General features: G+C 41.9%; 1 long non-coding RNA gene across 1 annotated transcript in view; it reads left to right on the top strand.

Annotated features, from left to right (window-relative positions):
• The first annotated feature begins 572 nt into the window (after positions 1-572).
• Positions 573-20,128, top strand: part of LOC109496439 — a 91,903-nt gene continuing 72,347 nt past the window's right edge. The window contains exons 1-2 of the long non-coding RNA XR_002739881.2: positions 573-694; positions 7,932-7,985. This is a non-coding gene — a long non-coding RNA (uncharacterized LOC109496439). The remainder of the gene's footprint in view (positions 695-7,931; positions 7,986-20,128) is intronic.

The raw sequence follows: 20,128 nt of genomic DNA, 5'->3' as shown, positions 1-20,128 counted from the left end.
ACAGCATCATCAGAACATGTTTTAATAATAAACAAATAAAAGTCCCTGCCAAATGTAATTAATTTTCTCTCATATAAATTTGTTTTCTGGTGTGATGTCACCACAGGATTCTACATGACAAGGAAAATGGATGTAGTCTTTGTGGTGACTGATTTCGTTCATCCTCTAAATTGGAATCTAGAGTAACTTCAGGGGGAAAACATTTTCTTGGTATGCTTTGCTTCCTTTGAAATAGCTACGTAATCATGGTTCCTACTGTTTTCAGTGCCAGCTTCTGTCCTAAGTCCTTTGTGTGTATTGATTCATTTAGGATGCATACAGCCCTAGGAGGTATGTACTATCATCAGTCATATATTATAACTAAAGACAAGGAGGCAGATAAAAATTACTTTCCTTACCTAGTAAAGTCACAACAATGTTAATTAGAAACTTCTAGAATTATAACCCCTCCTAACAACTGCGAGCGCATTGTTTCCCATCTGCATCTCAACCACCACGAAGGAACTTCATCAGCCAGCAATGTAAATCCAGAGTCTATTTCTTCTTCTCAAACTTTTGCCAAACTTGGATTCCAGCTGGGCTTTGCCTGAACTCCCCCTGGAGAAAGAGGCCACTTCAGAATCTTGATGTACCTCATGGTGGAGGCTGCTCCGGAAGATATTTAGCAAACCAAAGCAATGTGCTCCAAACAGAGGTAAATAAACTTTTTCTATAAAGGACCAGATAATAAATATTTTCAACTTGACCAGCCATCGATAGCCCCTGAACAGTAGACAATGCATAAATAACTGAGCATGGCTGTGTGCCATGCCAAATAAAACTTTATTTATAAACACCAGCAAGCAGCAAGTTGGAGTTTGCTCACAGGCTGTTTGCCAGCCCCTACTCTAGAGCTATATGGAGTGTAATTACGTTCCCCATCATCATCTGCCTTGAGTTCCACTTTCAAAAAACATTTGAATATGTAAAGCCATTATTACCCAATTTGTAGGAAAAACTCATGTGAAGTTAAGGCTAGAAGGGACTTGGGGAGATTTTCCCACTTGATTTTGTTTCAACGTAAAGGCTTCTTTTAGTGCCCCTGAGCTTGGTTTATAAATGTTTGCTAGTGAAGGGTAGATTGCGAAAACTGGGGAGAGGATATTCAGGGAGAAACAAGTGCTTCCCTTGTTAAAATTAGACAATAGCCTCACAAAGTTCATTAGAGTTCTTCAAATTAATTAAATAGGGAAACGAGTGTTAAAGCATTAGAAGCGAGTAAGAACGATAATACAACAACCTTTACTTTTTCAGGCAGGGTAAAAAAGGAAAAGAATTCCATTCATAACAATTTAATGTTTATTCACAGTTCTTACAATAAAATCAAGTGAATATATAGTCACTATTTGGAGGTAACCAAGTGACATAAGTATGCCTAATTTGGGAGATATTTTATTCTCTGGGAAACAACTTCAATGGGGAGAAAAATTGACTTGATTATATGTAAGAAGTTATCATTGCAGCATCCTAAACTAAAAGAGACCCTAGACGTTAGCTTTCGTCTCACAAATAGGAATCTGAGGCTCAGGGGGTTCAATGTAAAACCAAAGGTCATCCAATTAGAAATGAAGCTGGGATGGAACCCACGTGCACTGATGAGAGCCATGTTCCAATTTTAAAGTTTTGTTTTTTTTTTTTGAGAGAGAGAGAGAGAGCACGCACGCATGTACACAAGCTGGGGACGTGCAGAGAGAGAGGGAGAGAGAATCCCAAGCAGGCTTCACATGTCAGCGCAGAGCCTGAGCTGGGGCTCAAACACATGAACCATGAGATCATGACCTGAGCCCAAACCAACTTCACATATCAGCGCAGAGCCTGAGTTGGGGCTCAAACACATGAACCATGAGATCATGAACTGAGGCAAACCAAGAGTCAGTCACTCAACCAACTGAGCCCCCCATGTTCCAATTTTCAAGCCAGAAGGGTTCAATCCCAGCTCTGCTGCTTAAAACTTTCTAACTTTTGGGAAGCCTCTTAAAATTTCTGGGTTCTCCTTTGTATTTTCTGCAACTGGGAATGACCAGTCAAGGTTTTTCAATGGTTAAATGAAATATCAGGTAGAAAATCCCAGGCACTTAGTAGTTGCCCAATAAATGATATCTATAATATTCATCGGATAAGTATTTGTTGGGAACTTACCATCTGGTAAGCACTACATCAGGGAATGGGGATGCAAAGGCAAATAAGACAAAACCCTCAGCCTAGAAATGCTCATAGGAAACAGACACACGAACAGATCATTTGTAACATAGTCTGTTTTAAGTGCTATAACTGGTAAGCACAAAGGCCAGGAGAATATGGAAGATGGAGCATTGAGGACTGTGCTGTCCAACCCAGCATCTATTAGCTACATGTATTAACGGAGCCCTTGAAATATGGCTAATCCAAATTGAGATGTGCTGGAAATGTAAAATACACACAAGACTTTTAAGACATAGGATGCGAAAAAAGAAAAGAAAATACCTCATAAATAACTTTCTATATTCAGTATATGTTGTAATGAAATGTTTAGATAAATAGGCAAAATCATATCTCTCAAGCATTATATATATTTGGCAGCGCATAAGCAGAGGAGGGCCAGAGAGAGGGGGACAGAGGATCCGAAGCAGGTAAGCCCGATGTGAGGCTCGAACTCATGAACCACGCGATCGTGACCTGAGCCCAAGTCAGACACTCAACCAAGTGTGAGCCATCCAGGTGCTGTCTTTCAAGCATTCTAAGTCTGGTAAAGAAGACAGACAATTGCTATATTGCAATACAGGCAAAACAGTATTGGGGAAATCCACACGGAGAAAGCATGCGTGCTACGACTTCGGACTTAGATCTGAAAGCTGAGCGGTTCCCTGGGGTGAAGGAGGGAGGAGAAGCGGCCAGCCATCCCAGTGGGAAAGGTGGGAGGAAACACACGACAGTGTTCTGGAAGGAACAAGCAGTCGTTTCTTCTGCCAGTTTTCTAAGATGTCCTTAAACCCTATCTGAAGAATTTAGAGCCGTTTGCAAGTCGCTTCCATAGTTTCGTTACTCAAGCAACATTTATTCGGCATCGGATAATATCATAGTAGCTAATATGTACTGGTTTCTTATAATGTGCCAAATACCGAGTGCTTTTCATTTAATCCTCAAAGTAACCCATGAGATAGGAAACCTTATCCCCCTATTTTATAGCTAAGGAAACTGAGGCCTACAAGGATTCAGTCACTTGCCTGAGATCATACAGTTAGGAAAAGGCAGAGCCTGCCTTGGATTACAGGTCTGACACCCGGTCCCCGATTCTGTGCCCTCAATTCCGTCAGGGTGCTGCCTCCCCACCTAGTCTGTATCCTCCTGGGAGGATTTGAGCAGGAAAAAAGCAGAAAGTTCACAGCATAGCCAGAGGGAACAGCTCCATTTGTGGCCACCCGGGATGTGACTGCCAGCCCTCATCCTAAAACCAGCCCTGTGTAAAGCACATTTTGAAAGCGCAGAAGGCTCAATGGAGAACTTTCTGTGGAGACAGAGTAACCAGAAGTGGTCCTGAAGGGTAGAACTCCGGAGAGCAGGCAACAGAAGCAGTCGGAAACTGCCCCTGGGAGAGTTGCCTCCGCCAGGAGGTGTGCCTGGAAGCTGCCGTGAACAGACAGGCAGGCAGCCACCATCCCCAGAAATGGCTGCTGAGGCCGCTACTAGAAGGGCAGGCTGGGGAGATGTTGTAACCAAAGGTTTCTTGACCTCTGCCATCTCAGAGAAAACTCTCTGGACATCAAGGCAACCGACTCCATTGATCTTTTAGTAGCCTACTTCCTAAAGATATGGTATAAAATTGCCTACCTATAGATCTGCTGAGGTTGGTCCCCGGAACTTCTGAGTAGGGGGTTTTAGGCCAGCAATATGGAAAAAGAGAAAAGGGGAATGTTGTGTCGGAGAAAGAGAAACTAGGACCCAGCTAGTAAGTTTCTGGTGGAGGTTAAGCCTTTGGATGAAAATACCTGGTTGCATGTATATGGCATATATAAAAATAACATATTCTATAGGATTAACCTAAATAAGTAAAGTTATACTCTATGTCAGTTTTTTTTTAGTTTATTTATTTATTTTGAGAGAGAGAGCAAGCAGGGGAGGGGCAGAGAGAGAGAGAGAGAGAGAGAGAGAATCCCAAGCAGGCTCCGCCCTGTCAGCACAGATCACCACGCGGGGCTCCATCTCACAAACTGTGAGATCATGACCTGAGCCGAAATCAAGAGTTGGATGCTTGACCAGCTGAGCCACCCAGGTGCCCCCATGCAAGTTTTCACTTTTAAATATAGATAACTCCTGGAATCAAGGACTTCTGATAACAAATGGTGATCAAAAAGATTTGAGTCACGTTGGGAATCAGATTCTCAGACAAAAGTTTGGTATATTTGACAACACTTGTGCCTAGGCTGTAGACAGTGTGTAGGCTGGCTGGCACAAATTCCACTCTTTTCTACCCGATAGCTATGCGACCATTAATCACGACTCCTCACTTCTCTGAGAGCAGAGATTTGGTCTTGTCATGTTCTCTTACTGAATCTCCAGTGCCTGGAATATGCCTACCGCATAGTCATTACTCAATAAAAAACTGTTCAGCTAAACTGAATTGAATAGCATCATAAGAATGATTCTTGTCAAATATTTATTAGACATTCTGCATTGCATGGTGCACTTGATGTTCAGAACTAATGTAAAAGAAGTCCAGCAGACTTTTCTCCAGAGTCTACAAAGAACCCTTACAAGTTGATAATGAGACAAACAACCCAACTAAAACATTGGCAAGAGATCTGAATGGACATGTTACTGAAGACAATATACACATGAATACGAAGCACGTGAAAAGATGCTCAACATTGGTCACTAGGGAAATGCAAATTCGGTTCAGACCACAATGAGATACCACTGCATACTCCCTACAATGGCTGGAACCACTGTCATCAACACAACAGACAAGAAGGGTGAAGAAACAGGAACTCTCATGCGCTGCTGATAGGAATGTAAAATAACACTGCCATTTTGGAAAATAACTTGGTAGTATTTTAAAAAGTGACACATAAATTTACCATGCACCCCAGTACTTCCATTCCTAGGTATCTACCCAAGAGAAGCCAATATATATGTCTACACAATATGTCCACTTGCCTACTTTGAGGGATATAAGAACCTCATTGATAGTTGAATCTACTGTTGCTTAGCTAAAGTCAGTAATTTTTCCCAAGGTCAGAGAGTCTGTTAAGAGTAGAGCTAATATTTAGGGGCGCCTGGGTGGCTCAGTCAGTTAAGCATCTGACTTTTGGTTTCAGCCCAAGTCACAATCTCACAGTTTTGGGAGTTTGAGGGCAGAGCCTGCTTAGGATTCTCTCTCTCTCCCTCTCTCTCCACCCCTCCCCCACTCGTGCTGTCTCTGTCTCAAAATAAATAAACAAACTTTAAAAAAAAGAAAGAGTAGAGCCAATATTTTAAGACAACCTTCTCACTGCATCACACTGTTGCCCAGATGTGTACAGATTTTGTAAGTACTTTTTGTTGTTAAAAATAAAACGTATTAAAAACTGACAGCAATACAGGGGATAAAACACTGTAAATGTGGTCTTTTATTCTGTAAAGTTCTATAGTGAGACAGTTTTGGTAACCTTTCTATATTTCCATTTCCTTATCTGCAAAATGAAGATATTAATAGCAACTAATTCATAAAATTATTTTTGAAGTAATGAATGAGGCGATACAAGATACAATGTCCCACCGATAGAAATGCTCAATGCTTGTTATCTATCATCCCCAGTGTTGTTATTATAATAGCCACGTTTCATCATTTCTCCATGGAAGTTGAGGAAAAGAAAACAAGCATCAGCTAATTTATGGGGAATCTTCTCAAGAATATGTTGCATATTTAGCTTCAGGAATCATGGAAAAGTCCTAATGGGTGCTTTGATTATCTCACTTTGGGAACAGGAAAACTGCAAACATGCTGACTACGCTTGGGCTAGGAATGTACTCTTTTGAATACATTAATTTGAGATTATGTTGTATTAGTCAGCATAATGTGGTCACAAAAATGATTTACTTCCCAGCATTGCTAAAATTTGTCGTCTTAAGCAAGATAAAGCCGTTAAGCAACAGTAATTACAGCCTGAGTTCTCTCAAGTGGAGTCTACGGAAAGTGAACCAATGGGAAATAAGCTGTTGATCTGATTTAATAGTCATGGCGAAGAGGGGGCAACATTACGAGAGAGATCAGCCCTGTTAGAGGCCGAGACCGGATGTGACCTGTGGGATGTGACCTGTTTGTGTAAATGATGCTCTGTCCTCGAGACTGGGTCACCCAGATGCGGACAAAAGAGTTGTCACCACCATGCCCGTTGCCAGCCACATCCGTCCAGAAAGAACAGACCAGAATAGTGCTGGACCTTGGGATCAAAACTGGAGAAATGGGAGTGTATTCGTTCACTAGGGCTGTCATAACGAAATTCTGCAGACTGGGTGGCCTCAACCATAGAAATTTATTTTCCTTGCACTTCCGGAGACTAGAAATACCAAATCAAGGTGCTGACAGAGTTGGTTTCAGCTGAGGCCTCTGTCCTTGGCTTGCAGGTGACGACCCCTTGCAGCCTCTCCACATGGTTGTCCTGTGGGTGTTCGTCCCTGATGTCTCTCCGTGTCCCAGTTTCCTTTTCTTTGAAAAACACCAGTCAGACTGGATTAGGACTGATCCTAATGTTACTCATTTTAATTTACCCCTTTAAATGTCTTGTCTCCAGGAGCGCCTGGGTGGCTCAGTCAGGTAAGCCTCCCATTGAGGCTCAGGTCATGATCTCACGGTTCGTAGGTTCGAGCCCCGCTTTGGGCTCTGTGCTGACAGCTCCGAGCCTGGAACCTGCTTCAGATTCTGGGTCTTTCTCTCTCTCTCTGCCCCTCCTCTGCTCATACTCTGTGTGTGTCTCTCTCTCTCAAAAATAAACATTAAAAACAATGTTTTCTAAAAAGGTCCTGTCTCCAAATACAGCCACATTCTGAGGGATTCCTAGGCCAAAATATTAAATCTATAAAATATTTTTGTTTTCCTACTGAATTAAATTAAGCTTGTCAATTGCAAATGTGCTTTTCATGTGGAGATTGAACCCAAAGTATGGAGATTGCTGTCTGACTGTGTAGTTGATGGCTGTGTTCTCCATTAGATAGAACAGGAGGTGGCCAAAGGGTTAATTCTCTTCTAAAGTCATGTAAAAAGTTCAGAGAGAATGTCATAAAATATATTTCCTGTGAATCACTATCATTTCTGAAGGAAATGACTGTAACAGAAATCTGTGCTATGTTCTCAGCATTGCCTAAGAAAAACAATTGATAGAAAAAGACATATATATAAGTCTTTAAACCTTAACTTGCCCCCCAGCAGGACTGTAGGGAAGCAATGATACTCTGGGCCAAAGGCCCCAAGCCAATTGTGTTTAAAGAGGCACTTGAGGCTTCCCTTTGAAAAGCTGAGTGCCATCATTGGTCATTCTCTAGTTGAATGGACAAGGTACCCCAAGGCATCTCCCAAACACTTTTTCATTTATACTTTAAAGATAAAAGGCATCACTCCTTCTAACACATTTGACCAAGGATCTTGGACAAACAGCAGAGGACAGCAATAAGACTCATTTATCTATTTCTGGGTAGATAGAAGCTGGGTAACTGGCTTCACTGCATCCGCTTCCGGCTCCAGCAAAAGCTCCGCCTCTCCAAGAAATAAGAGGAACAATAACAACAACAACCATAATAATAAAAAGAGCTGCCGTTCACTGGGAGTTTATTAGGCACCGGATATGTTTTAGGTGCTTCATGTACATTAACTTATTGAATCATGATAGTAATCCTAGGAAGCCAGTTACCGGTAATAATATAACCTTCCCATTTTGCAGATGGGGAAAATAAGGACAGACAGGTGAAGTGCCTTGAACAAGATCACAGAACCGGTAAGCGATGTTGCTGGGAGTTGGACCCAGCCCGTACAGCTTTGGCATTCATTCGTGTGTATGCTGCTCTCTACTGCCTTGCCAAAGCACTTTTCCACCTACCTGGACATCACCCCCAACAACAAACCTCAACCCCACCTTCTCTCACTTCTGCCCTCCTTAAGTGGCAAACAGATGATTCTCTAGACAGCTTCCTTGTGGGCTTATTTTTTAAATACTATATGTGGATGCCAATCATATCACTTGAACACACAAATGTTGGCCCCATTTCCCTTTTTGTGATGTTTGTGTATGTGTCTCCCCCCAGCGCGCTTAAATCCCCTCTGAAAATACAGATCATTCAACAAAGTAAGCAACTATGTGTTGAGAGGAGGCTACTTTGACTGGCTTCACTTTCTAGGTTCACTCAAGTTCCAGTGCAGGCACTGTCTGGGCACTTAGTAGGGAGGGATAATGAAAAAAAACCACAAGCCTAGTCTCTGCAAAGAGCTGACCTTCTAATCACAATATTCCTTACTGCTGGCTGCACATTCGAATCACCTGGGGGAGCTTCAGCATGAATACCAGTGCCCTCAACCCACCCTACACCTTGCAAACCAGAATTTCTAGGGGCAAGGCCGAGACGTAGTAGTGTTTCTGGAGCTCTCCAGGTGACTCTGTAAGCAGACTGGGCCTGCCCATCACTGTGGAGAGACATACATGTAAATGTATGAGACCTTGTGGTTAGAGTAAGGTCAGAATGCTATAAATAGCAGGAAGAAACAACCACTGCTTCTGACTATAGACCCTACAGATGCCTTCACAGAGGAGAAGACACTGACCTGGTCTAATTGGATGAGCAAACGTTCACAGGGTAGAAGGGAAGGGGTCTTGGATATTCCAGGCAGATTGAAGAGAAAATGCAAAGATACAGAGTTAGGGAAAAGGAAGGTGCATTTTGAGAAGAAATATGGTTTCCCATGGCTAAATAGTAGATGGATGTCGGCAGGGCAGGAATCAGATCATTAATGACCTTGAGTGGCATGCTGGGTGTTGTGCTTGAATCCTGCAACTGAGGGTCCTAGGTGTAAACCAATACCCTTCTCCCCTTAGGGCATGTAAAAGAGGACTCAATATTTTTCTATAGGAATTTTACTGTAAAACTTAGGAAAAACAGAACCAAAATCAGAGAAAATCAAAGGCACAGAAATTAAATCGTTATCCTATATAATTAACATATGGAACATACCTCTGTCATCCCTAAAAAAAAAAAAAAAAAACCCTTCAGGTAGGAGCCCTTATCAAGTAAGGACCGTCTTCCCTTCTATCTCATGAGCATCTCTTAGCTCGTGTCAACCTTGAGAAGGAAGAAGAAATTTTTTTCATCTGATTTAAAATCTCTTTTTATTTTTCAAGGACAGGAGATGGTCTGTATGTGGAGGTCCCATTTTTCCCTGTTCCCCAAGTGCTTTAATAAATCTCTCCATGGGAAATGTGGGCTCTGTGAGATTCCAATTCTTAGAGTTTAACAAAGTGATGCGTGTCAAGTCAATCAGTAGTGTCACTTAGCTGTATGACTTCAAGTCATTTCACCTCTTGGAGTCCCACGTTTCTCCACTGCATCATGAGAAGCTCTGCTCAGTTCCCACCAGCTCTGAGATTCTGTGACTTCCATGGATTCTAAATTTTTTCCAGCCCTAAAGTTTGGTGATCAAAATCACTTCTGATGCTAACTCACCATGATTCATCTGACAGCCCATGAAAGCTATTTTACACCTTGACACCCACCCCCCCTCCCCAGAGAGAAATCAGCTTAAAATGTTTTTCTTTGACAAAAATGTGGGCTTAGTACTTAAAAATGCTGTCAGGTTGCATGCAGTTTGATGGAACTGCTTAAGAAATCTGTCAACAGCATACTGGGTTAAATTGTTGAGCAAGCGAACTGATCCTGTACTAATGTAGTTGGATATTTTCTGACAGCCTGCGATAGCTTCTTTAGGTCTTTATGTTCTGTCAACTCCTGGAGATAGCTTCTTAAAGAGGGGTGAGTCTTTATGTATTAAAGAATGTCAAATGTGGTTCCGTCACTTACATTTCAAGGGCATTCTACACAAGGCTGCCCTAGGTCTCTGTTGGAATGCCCAGAAAAGTTCTGCTACACCTTGCTCCAAAGAAAACGATTCCGTTTCTTCTCGGAAGACTAAGGTTCATTCTTGTTGGAATATTTCAGTTTTGCCAAAAAGGCTACAAGCCGTGGCTTTGGATACACAAAATTAAAGGAAACTGCTCAGTACCTATTTTGAGTGTCCCAGTCTCTTACCATGGGACTTCTTCATAGTGTACCTCCTCTATTCTAAGAACCAGCCCAACCACTTGCATTAACAGTTTCGAATTGAAACCCCAAAGACAAACTCAGATAGCTATGGGTCAGACTTTGCCCACACTCTGTAAGTGTTCAGCTATTATTGCTGCCGAAGTGACATCATTACTATTATTCAATCTCATGTTCCCATTCCCTGTAACTCAAGGAATAGTGGGTGGACCAGCAGAATTGGCACCACTTGGAACCTTATGAAAAATAAAGAATTGAAAGGCCCACTCTAGGCCTGCTTAATCAGAGTCTACTTTTTTACAAGATAGCCAGGTGATTTGTAAGCACATTAAACTTTAAGAAACACTCATTGGGAGTGTATAGACTTTGGAGTCAGACTAGCTGTGTGACTAGGCAATGAAAATAAAACCTGACATTTACTCAGGGCTTAGTGGTGCCAGAACTGTGCCCAAGTCATCCTGATTAACGCCTCTGAGCCCCTGTTTTTCCATAGAATGAAAGACAAAGATAAAGATATTTCCCTCATATGGCAAATGGTATCGACAAACTGCTCCCTCCTAAAACCCAGCATCACCCTTGATCCCTCCCTTTTACCCCACTTTCATCCAGTCCTGACTGCCCTGCCTCCAAACTCTCTCAAGTCCATCTATTTCTCTCCATCTGCACAGCCAACAGCTTAATCTTAATAATCATTTTCCTTGTCTGGACCCCTGCGGTAGCCTCTTGACTATGGTAGCCTCGCCATCAACTGTCCATCTCAATTCCATCCATTCTTCCCATAAACATTAAAATATATAGGATTGAAAACCTTAAACATAAGATGCCATAGAACTAACCTATAATAAAAGCTGATTTATAAGACGTCATAATTTCCAAGCGTAAGCAAAGTGACCTGGGTGTGACTTCAAAGAGGCACATTTGGTGCAGGTCTCATGGCTTCTAGGAAAGGGGAGCCCAAAGTGGGAAAATCTGTATATGTAACTATGGCCTCTCCAGGGAAGACGAGACTCTTATCACACCTGGACGTGAGAGATCTCTCTCTCCCTCATCCTCTCCCTCTCTCCTTTGTAAATCTACTGTACAATGAGAGTGGACATGGACGCAGAAAGCCAGCTCTCAGACCAAGCAGTTGCCTCCTGGAGGCTGATATTTTTGCTACCAAGGCTGCCTTTTGAGAATCATCCAGACTCCCATGAAAATTCTCCAAAAGGAGAAAATGCACAGATAATCATCCTGTCTACCTATCAGTCTTGCTTCTTAGTATATGAATAAATTTGCATTGTTTAATGCATCTGTCCTTTGTGAGGTCGTCCCCCCAACCCCAAATACTTCTGAGTAGACTAACTAAATCATGTTCTTAGTATCTATATTAATTCAGTTGCATAAGAAACCACCTAGCCATGCAGTGGCTTAAAGGCACAGCTGTTTATTGATCTCATGATTCTGTGTGTCATCAATTTAGAGTGGGTTAAACTGGCTGGTGCTGCTGATTTGAGCTACCATGTTGACCTTGGTTGGGACTTACACATGTAGCAGTAACCACCTGCCAAGCTGACTCGGTGCTGACTATCAGTTTTTTTCCACATGGTGTCTCCTCCCCCGGTAGGCTAGCCTGGGCTTGCTGGCAAGATTCCAAGAGCACTAAAAGGACAAGCCCCGATGCACCAGCACTGCTTTTCAAGTCTTTGCTCATGTCACAGACGCTACTGTCTCTTTGGCTAAAACAAGTCAAAAAGGCTAATCCCAGATGTGGCATGGCACTCCTAAAGGACATAGATACTGGCAGCCATGAACAAATTGAACTGTCCTTGCAATCAATTCACCAAGCATCCAAGGCCAATAGCCAGAACACAGTAATGATATCAAGGAACCACCATAATAAAATCAGGCAGCCTCAGACATGCTTGAGTCACTATCTGTTTACAGTACATCCAACAGTTGCAATATTCTACACCATTTCCTTGAAATAAGATCAAGCCATGTACATGAGAGACGAATTGAATTTAAAAAGCCCTTGGAGGGGCGCCTGGGTGGCGCAATCGGTTAAGCGTCCGACTTCAGCCAGGTCACGATCTCGCGGTCCGTGAGTTCGAGCCCCGTGTCGGGCTCTGGGCTGATGGCTCAGAGCCTGGAGCCTGTTTCCGATTCTGTGTCTCCCTCTCTCTCTGCCCCTCCCCCATTCATGCTCTGTCTCTCTCTGTCGCAAAAATAAATAAACGTTGAAAAAAAATTTAAAAAAAAAAAAAAGCCCTTGGGGCGCTTGGGTGGCCCAGTCGGGTAAGCGTCCAACTCTTGATTTCAGCTCTGGTCATAATCTCATGGTTCATGAGGTTGAGCCCCACATCAGGCTGCACGTTGACGGCACAGAGCCTGCTTGGGTTTCTCCCCTCTCTCTCTGCCCCTCCCCTTCTCTCTAAATAAATAATAAATAAACAAACTTAAGAAGAAAAAAAAGAAGCCCTTAATCCCTAGGAGGCACTGCCATCTCTGTCTGCCCTATATTTCTGTGTAACTACCAGGAACACAAAGTGTCAATGGCATGGCTCATATCCATGCTGTATTGTCAGGAATGGGAGCAGGCAGTGATGAGCCAATACTACCCTTTGGCATGTAAGGACTCTCAAGTTTCAGCATCCATAGGAGATGTCACATTTTTCTGACCTTTTATGAAATCTGACTCATTGTGCTATGCTACTAAAACAAAGAAGAGTAAGAAAGAAATCATGTATGTGTTTCCAAAATACAGTTGGTAAAGAGACCTCTTTGTACTAACAAAACTAAACTAAAAGCTCTCTAAAGCAATTAGATCAGAAGTCTATGGCATTTTTCAAACAGATGAACTCAATAAAACCTAGGTTGTCTTCCAGAACATTCTATGAGTATTGTGTGCCTGGGGAGTGCCTTGTGAGTTTTCTTCTCAGAGTCTTATACATGAGCTAGGACCTGAGCCCCCCTCTTTGTGTCATCACCTATCAAACTGTGTGGAATTTTTCACCTCTTGGTATTGAGCCATTAGCATGGGAAGAAGTAAGGACACTAGAATCTGATCTCTTAAACTTCTTTGTCCTTCCTTGGGTCTCCCTCCCAGAGCCAAAAGAACTTCCTGTCCCAATGGAATAGAAGCATCTCTCCTTCATTTCCTCCTTTCATGTGTATGATCTTTGATTCCTCCCATTATTTCCCTGGCCATAAACCTTATGACTCATAAGATAGTGGCAGGGGAACAACACCTACAAAGAAATAAAAAAAAAATCTATTGAGTTATCATTTTCAAAATCTTATCCTCATCTCCTTATTTCTGAAATTATATTTTTGCTCCAGCAGAAATGGAAATATTTTTCATGCACAACATAAAAGAAGTAGTGTTTGTGTAATAGCAATAATATCCCAAAACTTGGCATAGAAAGATAAGCCAGAAAGGGATTTGTGTTCATCACAGTATCAGTCTTATATGCCTCTTGTCACCTCTCTCCTTTCTTTCCACTTACCTCCCGGCTATTAATAGATGCAGAGCTGCATAGTGGCAAGATGATGGTTGTGGTTAAGGAACAGGGTTTTGAACCCTAGATTTTCGACTTAGTAATTGTATTATAGGGAGCGAATTCACCCCATGGCCCTGAGCCTCGGTTTCCCTTTTTGTGGCATGGAGATTAAAAACACCTTTCCTCACAACATTGTGATCAATGTGGAATAAGAAAAGATATATAAGCAGATGCCTAGTTTGGTGCCTGACCTATAGTAGATGCTCAGTAAATGGTTGTATTATTATATCCTCAGCTGATAGATTTTCCTCCTCAAAGCATAACATCCAGCATCTCAATCTATCGCCTCCCCTGACGCTTTTTCCAGTCTGCAGGTGTTACCAGCTTATGTTATCAACTTTACTCTTCTAACAGCTCAGCCTTTCTCCGCAAAGGCTTCCCAACAGATCTGCGCTCAAATTCTTCCCAGGGCCGGGGCAGGTAGGAGGGGAGGAGAGGAAATTTCTCGCCACCTGCCTGCAACGCCCCGATGCCACTCTGTTTGCATAATCTCTTTATGCAATGCCTCGGGTCCAAATAGCTCATGAAGCACTTTATAAAGTTTACTGACTCTAGAAAGCATGTTGCAAAGAGAAAGTACTAGGTCCACCGCTGAGATGGCACACCTCCAGGGTACGGGGAAGAGGTTACAAAACATGGCACAGTAGTTCTTCCCGGCACTTGGGAAGCCAAATGAGGAGAAATGCTCTGACTTAACCTGAGGGCACAGGGGAGTTAGAATCTTAGGAGGAAATGACCCTAGCTGGAAGTGTAATAAGAAAAGAGAGATGCCTAGCTTTCATAACCACAGGTAGCTGAGAAATTAGATTTGTGATGCACCTAGAGATTTAATTTGTTTTCTTCAAGCCGGCATAACACTCGGAAAATAACAGGTCAGGGTTTCTCAAAACATGGCTGGGGAGGACCACATCAAAGTCATGTGAGGTAATTTTGAAATATGGAGATTCCTAGGCTCTAGATTGAGGCCTGAGACTCTGCATTTTAAAGCAACTCCTGGTGGCCATTATGGCCCAAAAGGTTTGTGTTTTGTTTCATTTCCATCTCCTTACACCAACTCTGAAAATGGGGGGGAAGCAGCAGAGAAACCCGAAAATCCTGTAGGGCCCAAGAAGCAACACTGAGGCACTGAGCTCCATATGAGCCACAGAAATAAAGAACCCCTCTCCCCTTTCCCTACCCTCAAGAGAAAGGGAACATTGAAGAGCACAGCCTTATTCCTTCCCACAAATTAAGACACTCCTATGGGCCTTGACCGTGGGTATCTATCTTAGCCTCTTTTCAAATTTGTATTTTCAAATCTCATACAAACTTCTTCACTCAGCTGGTTATACCTTAATTTCTTTGAGGCAGTGGTTCTTGACGTTTTTCATGTCACAGGCTGCTTGAGAATGCTGGAAACTGTGAATCCCCTCCTCTCAAAAAAAGAGGCATGTTCACAATATTTAGCAGAGAGCTCAAAACCTTCGGACTTAAAGTAGGGTCCCCACACCAGGAGCATGGGCATCATCTGGGAGCTTGTGAGAAAAGTAGGTGCCATTTGTGACAACATGGTCTCACTTATATGTGGAATCTAAAAACACTCAAGCTCATAGCAAAAGAGAACAAATTAGTGGTTGCCAGGGGTGAGAAGTGGGGGATAGAGGAAATGAGTGAAGGTAATTAAAGGGTACAAACTTCCACTTGTAAGATGAATATGTTGTGTAATAAGTAAAGCATGGTGACTGCAGTAACAATACTGCATTGTATATTTGAAAGTTGCTAAGAGAGTAGATTTTAAATTTTCACCACACGTGCAAAAAAACGAAAAAACAAAAAACAAAAAAAAAACCCTAGAATGATATGAGATGACGGATGTGTTGGTTAACCTTAATGCGGTAGTCATTTTGCAATCTGTACATACATAAAATAACTCTGCTGTATGTCTTACGCTTATGCAAAATCATATGTCAATTATATCTCAATAAAGCTAGAGAAAAAAGGGATGTAGCCACTGGTCTCAATAGATGCAGAAAAAGCATTTGACAAAATTCAACATCCTTTCATGATAAAAACTCAACAAATTGGGTACTGAAGGAATGTACCTCAACATAATAGGTCTAATAAAGGTCCCATATGGCAAGACCACAGCTAGCTAAAGACCACAGCCTAATAAAGGCTAGTAGGCCTAATAAAGGCCATATATGGCAAGACCACAGCTAGCATCATACTCAGTGAGGAAAGGTTGAAAGGTTTTGTGCTAAGAACAGGAACAAGGCAAGAATGCCCACTCTCACTACTCTTATTCAACATTGTGCTGAAGTCCTAGCCAGAGCCCTTAGGCAACACAAAAAAATAAAAGGCATCCAAATCAGGAAGGAAGAAGCAAAATTTTCTCTGCAGATGATCTGATCTTATCTCCATAAAACCCTAAAGATTCCACTGAAAACTGATACGACCAATAAAGGAATTTAGTAAAGTTGCAGGATACAAAATCAACACACAAAAATCAATGTGTATCTATACACTAAACAATGAACTATCTGAAAAAGAAATAAAGTAGTCCCATTTAAAATAGCATCAAAAAAGTAAAATATTTAGGAATATATATAACCAAGGAGGTGAAAGATCACTACACTGAAAATTATAAGACGTTGATGAAAGAAATTAAAGAAGACATAAATGAAAGATATTTCAGATTCATAGATCAGAAGAATTAATGTTGTTAAAATGTCCATACTACCCAAAGCCATATATAGATTCAATGTAATCCCTGTCAAAATTCCAATGACATTTCACAAAAAGTAGAAAAACTGATCCTCAAATGTGTGTGGAACCACAAAAGACCCCAAATAGCCAAAGCAATCCTGAGAAAGAACAAAGCTGGAAGCATCACACTTCCTGATTTCAAAGTTTATTACAAAGCAATAGTAAGCAAAACAGTATGGTATTAGCATAAAAACAGACATATTGACCAATGGAACAGAATCAAGAGCCCAGAAAAAAATCCATGCATATATAGTCAACTAATACTTGACAAGGAGGTCAAGAATCCACAATGAGGGAAAGGGTAAATGGTGTTGGGGAAACTGGATATTCACATGCCAAAGAATGAAATCAGACCCCTATCTTACACTAACTCGAAATGGGTTAAACACTTAAATGTAAGTCCTGACACCATAACACTTCCGGAAGAAAACATGAGGAAGAAGCTCCTTGACATCACTCTTAATGATCATTCTTTCAGCTATAACACCAGAAGCACAGGCAGCAAAAGTTAAACTAGCGGGACTACATCAAACTAAAAAGTGTCTGCACAGAAAAGGAAACAATCAACAAAACGAAAAGGCAGCCTATGGAATGCGAGAAAGTATTTGCAAATCACCTATCTGATGTCCAAAATATATAAGGAACCCATTCAAGTCAATAGCAAAGATAAATCAATAAACCAACTTAAAAAATGGGCAGGAGACTTGAATAGACATTTTTACAAAGAAGACATTCAAATGGCCAACAGGCACATGCAAAAGTGCTCAGCATCACTCATCATCAGAGACGTGCAAATCAAAACCACAATGAGAGATCACCTCACTCGTGTCAGAATGGCTATTGTCCAAAAGACAAGAAACAAGTGTTGGTGAGGATGTGGAGAAAAGGAAACCCCTGTGCGCTGTTGGCAGGAATGCAAACTGGTGCAGCCACTGTGGAAAATAGTATGGAGGTTCCTCAGAAAGTTAAAAGTAGGACTGTATATGATCTAGCAATTCTACTTCTGGGTATGTACCCGAAGGAAATGAAATCACCGTCTCAAATATCTATATCCCCATGTTCATTGCAACATTATTTACAATAGCCAAGACATGGAAACAACCTGAGTGTCCATCAACAGATGCCTGGATAAAGAAAACATATACAACAGAATATCATATGTCCATAAAACGAGAAGGAAATGCTGCCTTTTGCAGCAACGTGGTTGGACCTTGAAGTCGTTATGCTAAGTGAAATAAGTCAGGCATACCAATATCGTATGTTCTCACTTACATGTGGAAGCTTAAGAAATGGCTGAACTTAGAGAAACAGAGAGTAGAATGATGGTTACTAGGGGCTGGAGAGTGGGAGGAAGGGGGAAATGTTCGTCAAAGGAAACAAACTTTCAGTTATAAGATGAATAAGTTCTGATGATCTAATGTATAGCATGGTGACTATACTTAACTGCTGGAAGAGGCAAGAAAGGAAGATTGCCCAAATCTTCAGATGGAGCATGGCATTGCTAACATCTTGATCTCTGACCTCTAGCGTCCAGAGCTATGAAAGAATAGATTTATATTCTTTTAAGTCACCCAGTTTAGGAAACTAATACTGGCTACCTCATTTAGTTATTCCCTTGCTTATACTCTTTCTTTCATCATGGGTCTGGCTCCAATCTCTGCATGCTCCCTGAATACAGAAGACACATGGAGCAAGCTGTCTCTAAGAGGTGCCAAGAAGCCCCTCTCACTGACTTGAAGTGAGGGTAAGCATCCAACTTCACCTCCGTCATGGGAGGAAAAAAGAGGAAATGTCACACAACTACAGAATCCAAAGAACTTTCTCTCTCTCCCTCCCTCCCTCCCTCCCTCTCCCTCGCGCTCACTCACTCACCCACCCTCCTGGCCTCTCAAGCATCAATCTTCTGACATACTTGAGTTGATATTGAGCTAACGGTCCAAAATTCTATGTGTGTCAATCCAGCACCTCAGGTTGGAACATTAGAATGTGAGAGTACTTAACATCTTTTTATTTTATATTAAGAGCCTTTAAGACCTAAGCAAAAACTAAGACAGGTAGAATCCCATTTTATACTTCTGATAACACCAGAGGGCAAAACATGTTGGGTTTCCATTACCTTGGAAGCCACTATCTAATTTCTAGTCCTGAGAAACTTAGGTGAAACGATGATGTGCTAAGCAGCTAAGGTCCTCTTGCTAATTGTCTAAGTCAAATAGAAACGAAATGGTGTTCTGAAAACATCAGAACTCGTGTTCCCATGAGTCCCTCCAAAAATCATTACACCCACTAAAATCATAATCGCATATGGTTTACAAAGTCAAGTCTTTATTTTTCAAATCCAAGGGGTAAGGAGAAAAATGAATTTTCCAAACTATATGCAGTTGCTCCTCGGATTTTGAATAGGTTGTGTTCCAAGAGTTGATTTGTAAGGTTTTTGAAATTTAGAACACATATGCTAACAAAATGATGTCCAAAAAAGTGATTTCATTTTTTCAGATTAACCCCACACACACACACATTTCGTGTCATTTGATTTTGTTGATTTTGGCGTAAGAAATATATCTTGAGCCACAACTCTGTGCCAGGTACCAAGCTGAGCACTAGATTTCTAGCATTCTCTATTAACGCCCCATCCCTGATACCCAGCACGTGCTCAATAAATAGTGCGTCTGTTTGAGGCACTCATGAATAAATGAATGAATCTTAGTTGAAGGGGCATAAGCTTGCAGCCTGACAGACCTGGATTTGAACCCTGGGTCCATCTTTTCCTTGTTTTATGACACTGGGCAAATCACTCACTCTCCTTAAGCCTTGTTTTCCTCACTACGGAGGGAAAAAAAAAAAAATTGCTGTGAGGACCAAAGGAGACATGGCATATAGAGCAGCAGGTAAAATGCCTCACATGTGGGAACTCAATAATGTTAATATCATTATAATTCTCTTGAATTAATACCTGCTGAGTCAGTATGTCAATCAAACACAAAAGGACAGTCTCATTTCTCTAACTCAATGTTTCTCAACTGGGAGTGACTTTGCACACACACACACACCCCCACCACCACCACCAAAGGGGACATCTGCAATATCTGGAGACAATTTGGGTTGTCCTAACTAGGGATGCATGGTGGATGCTGATCCACCTCCTACAATGCCCAGGACAGCCCCCTAAGTCACATCTGGCCCCCAAATGTCAGCAGTTAAGAAACTGGGTTAAGAAACCTTGCCGCATCTTCGCAGGACCCATCGCTTTGTGGTACACCTACTTCCTTCTGTCTGAGTCCGGCCACTCCTTCGCTCTTCTCCACTTTCAATACCTTTAGAATCACAGAACACTTGTGTCGCAAGACATGATCTTAGTCGGGTCCCCCCCACCCCCGGAAGCAGACTCGGGGACAAGGTTCGAGTGTAAGTTATCAGGAGGTGGAGGAAACAATAGGAGGTGAAGAAGTGAGTCGGGGAGCAGAAGGAAGATAATAACAGATGCAGAGTCAGGGAGGGTATGTCTCAGTTATCCCTGAGGCAAGGGAGCCAGGGTATCTATCCAC

The sequence above is a fragment of the Felis catus genome, chromosome X (genome assembly GCF_018350175.1).
Source record: "Felis catus isolate Fca126 chromosome X, F.catus_Fca126_mat1.0, whole genome shotgun sequence".
NCBI lineage: Eukaryota > Metazoa > Chordata > Mammalia > Carnivora > Felidae > Felis > Felis catus.
Note: the sequence above shows the minus strand (reverse complement) of the source record. Positions and strands in the feature narration are given on the sequence as shown.